Source organism: Lissotriton vulgaris, chromosome 2_1, assembly GCF_964263255.1.
Source record: "Lissotriton vulgaris chromosome 2_1, aLisVul1.2, whole genome shotgun sequence".
In the NCBI taxonomy this organism is placed as follows: Eukaryota; Metazoa; Chordata; class Amphibia; order Caudata; family Salamandridae; genus Lissotriton; species Lissotriton vulgaris.
Genome location: NC_141687.1, coordinates 481,685,693 through 481,689,550, shown reverse-complemented (window position 1 = coordinate 481,689,550; position 3,858 = coordinate 481,685,693). Strand labels below are relative to the sequence as shown.

At 52.7% G+C, this 3,858-nt stretch overlaps 1 non-coding gene across 1 annotated transcript; it reads left to right on the top strand.

Annotated features, from left to right (window-relative positions):
- The first annotated feature begins 1,695 nt into the window (after nucleotides 1-1,695).
- Nucleotides 1,696-1,802, top strand: LOC147730632 (U6 spliceosomal RNA). The gene has a single exon (XR_015308882.1). It is a non-coding gene; the product is annotated as a U6 spliceosomal RNA (small nuclear RNA).
- The last annotated feature ends 2,056 nt before the right edge of the window (nucleotides 1,803-3,858 follow it).

The following is a 3,858-nucleotide window of genomic DNA, read 5'->3' as shown; positions in this document are numbered from 1 at the left end:
TGGGAGCAGGGCAGGCTGGGAGGTGTAGTCTACCTCCTCTTGGCAGCTGCGAGATGACCAACAGTGGCGGCGGGAGGGAGACCAAGGATGTCAGCAATAACAGGCAGCAGTCAAGTGAGCCCCTAAGCCAGGGGCCAAAAGCCAAGGGTGAGTGCACAGCAACCCGCTCCACCGGGGTTGCCAGGAATTTGAAGCGCCTCCGGAGGAGGGGCTAGCCGTGTGCGCTCCATTTATGATGAAACACAATACGGCTCCCTTGAGCTTTGGGCCGACGGGTTCTTGGAAGACGCACCTGCGTGCCGGTTCTGGCATCGAGGCCTTTGACTGTTATGTGGTGGCCTTCTCTTCCACCCCTAAACAATCTTTCTCTACTGATGAGGGAAGTCATCCCGAAACCCGAGACATGTCTCGGGCGATATCCTAAAACCCGGGACATGTATCGGGTCTAGAGATTCATCAGTCCTACAAGTACCGACTTGCACCCACCTGGGTGATCCACTGAAGAACTGCAAGTACCAGGTTCCCGAGGGGCGATCCGGTGGAGGGGCTAGTGGTGTGCGCTCCATTTATGACAAAACACAATACGGCTCCCTTGAGCTTTGGGCAGACGGGCTCTTGGAAAACGCACCTGCGTGCCAGTTCTGGCATCGAGGCCTTTGACTGTTGTGTGGCGGCCTTCTCTTCCACCCCTAAAGAATCTTTCTCTACTGATGAGGGAAGTCATCCCGAAACCCGAGACATGTCTCGGCGATATCCTAAAACCCGGGTCATGTATCGGGTCTAGAGATTCATCAGTCCTACAAGTACCGACTTGCATCCACCTGGGTGATCCACTGAAGAACTGCAAGTACCAGGTTCCCGAGGGGCGATCCGGAGGATGGGCTAGCGGAGTGCGCTCAATTGCACAGCAACCCGCTACACCAGGGTTGCCATGAATTTGAAGCGCCTCCGGGCGCGGTGTCAGCTGTCTACTGGATAGGAGCAGGGCAGGCTGGGAGTTGTAGTGTCCCTCCTCTTGGCAGCCGCGAGATGACCAACAGCGGCGGCGGGAGGGAGACCAAGGATGTCAGCAATAACGGGCAGCAGTCAAGTGAGCCCCTAAGCGAGGGGCCAAAAGCCAAGGGTGAGTGCACAGTTCTGTCTTTTTCTGTCTGTCAACAGAATGGAATGAGTGTGCTGGGAGCTGCTGCTGCTGTACAGAAGTGACAGTCTTCTTTAGAGTCCCTGTCTGGCTGCTGGGTTGTCCTCGACTGGGTTTTCGTGTGCCTCCTGGCCTGCTGGGCTCTTTGTGGCTGGTGCCCTGTCCTTCGAGGGCACTTGCGTGAGCGTGTCTTCCTGTTAGCTAGGCCGGGTGGAGGACACTCTGTGACAGCATGTTTTCGGCTCAGGGTCTGCACCTGGATGTGCTCCTGATGTACTGCTGATGTGGATGGATGGATGGCTAAGTCCCAGATGCCCTGTCATGTGCTGCATGTCTGGGCTGGCTGTTGGGGGTGTTCTTGTGGCAGACAGAGCATTTGGGAGTTTGTCAGACACAGGGGTGAGTACCACATAGTTTTTTTCTTCCTCTTCCGTTTGTTTTATTTTTTACCTGGTTCTTTGTCGTAGCGGCATGGGCATAGCTTTTTAGTGTCACTGGCCGCAACGTACAGGGGTTGGCTCTGCTTTGGTGGTCATTTATCCTGTTCTTCAGCAGCGCTTGCTTCTGTGGTACATATACTATGATTGGGATGATTCAGAGCTGATTAGCTTAGCCCCTGCGTAAGGATGAGGTACAAATTTGTGTAGCGTTCCTTTCTATCTGGGGGTCAGTCTTTCTTTGCCCTAGCCGGCATTCCAGCAGGGTGGGGGTGTCGGCTGGCAGGGTGAAGGCAATCCTATCTCTTGTGGGGTGTGGACATGGATGGTAGCATCTGGATGGTAGAACAGTGGGTGTTGGGGGCTTGGGGTTTTCCTGGCCTTTTGGTTACCCTGATGTTGCTGTGTTGTTTGTGGGTATGTACCTCGTTCAGCCTCTGTTTGCTCGTTGGTCAAGCAGTGGTGTGTCCTGGAGCATCAGTCTTTCTTGGGCGGGATTTCTGGTCTTGTTTGCAGGGCTTTGGCTTCTGCCTCGGTTTTCTGTGGCCTTGCTGTCGGTGCGTTCTCTGCACACATCTCCTGGTTTGGGTGCTTCCTGGTTTCGGGGGTCTTGACTCGAGGGGGTGTAATCAGTCCTGGCTTTTGGGGCCCTGGTGCCTTGGGAGTTACCATTTGAGTGTCTGGCGGTGGACCATTCTGGCTTCCCTTCCTATTTTTGGCGTTATGCAAGTGAGACGGTGCTCCGTACCCACTTTTGGGTTCAGTGTTCTGTGCTGGGTGTAACAGTGGTCCATGTCGGCTTCCCAGCTATTCCCGTTGGGCCTTTCTTCTGTGCCTGCCTTCCCTAGGAGTGGTCAGGGTCATGGAGGCGGTGTCACTGCACAAGCTATTTCCCCTATGCCCGGGCATCCCGGATGCTTTTTGAGGTGTGTTGTCTCTATGGTCTTGGCTGAGGCTGGCTACGATGGGCATTTCTTTCTGCCCTCAGGGGCTGGAGTGTTTCTGGGATGTGGTTGTTTGGTGTCCAAGCATCACTCTTTACTGGTCTGTTGGGGCACCCTGTCGGTGGCATCCTTGCTCCCGTTTTGGGGGGTTTTGCTGGCCATTGGTGACGGTTCTCCTACTTCCGGCCTTTGGGCTGAGCTGGGTCCTTATTCATTGGATCCTTGTTTCAGAGGTAATTAGAGGGGGCCTTCCCCTATGGTAACTGGGCCAACGAGCGTGTCACTGTTTTTAATCGGAAATTGTTTTTACTTAATCTCTGCTGTTTTTGGTAACCCCTTCGATGCTCATGACGAGCTCAGCTCGTCATGAGGTACACCTCTCGTGTGCTCATGACGAGCTGAGCTCGCCATGAACAATGAGAATCAAGCACTTTCAGCACTAAAGAAGAATTCCAATAGCAGCGAAGGTGCTAAAATAGATTTTTTTTTGTTTGTGCACTGCTATTTTGCACTAAAGGGGAGCTGTGTTCATTACCTTTGTTGTTATTTTAAAAACGGACTCGCTGCTAGTTTCATTGCTGTGTGCACAAGGGGGAGCTGTGTTATGGCTCGGGGCAGGAGCTAAAAATTGCACAGGCCTCAGGTCAGCACTCTAGCGGCTGAACCTGACACACTGCCAGCTAGAGGGGCCTTCCCCTGTGGAAACTGGGCGACGGAGCGTGTCACTGCTTTTAATTGGAAATTGTTTTTACCAAATCTCGGCTGTTTTAGTTCAAATAGATTTTTCAGTTTGTGCACTGCAATTTTGCACTAAAGGAGAGCAGTGTTCAATACCTCTGCTGCTATTTTAAAAACGTTATCACTGCTAGTTTCACTGCTTTTTGCACAAGGGGAGCTGTGTTATAGCTCGGGTAGGGGCTAAAAGGTTGCACAGGCCTCAGGTCAGCATTTTAGTGGCTGAACCTGACACATTGCCGACACGGATAAAAGCGTCTTATGATGCGACCATGCAGCAGACGCATGCAGCGCACACAAAGCTGGCGCGCCGAAGGCACGCCAAAGGCATGCTCATCTGCGCCCGTCCGCTCACGAACAGGCCCAGGGGCCAGAACCCCTGCTTCTCCACCCCCAACCTTTCGTGGTTACACGAGCTCTCAGTTGAAGCAGCTAAATAGAACCCTAGAACCTCAATGTACTCACTCTATCGTGATGGAGGACTTACAGGACAAGTGTCTACACTGTCATTATGTAAACACACATACCCCAGCCTCTTTGGGGAAACGTTTTAATTTAATGTTGCTTAATTGTAGATTTATGACGAAACACTCAACGGAGG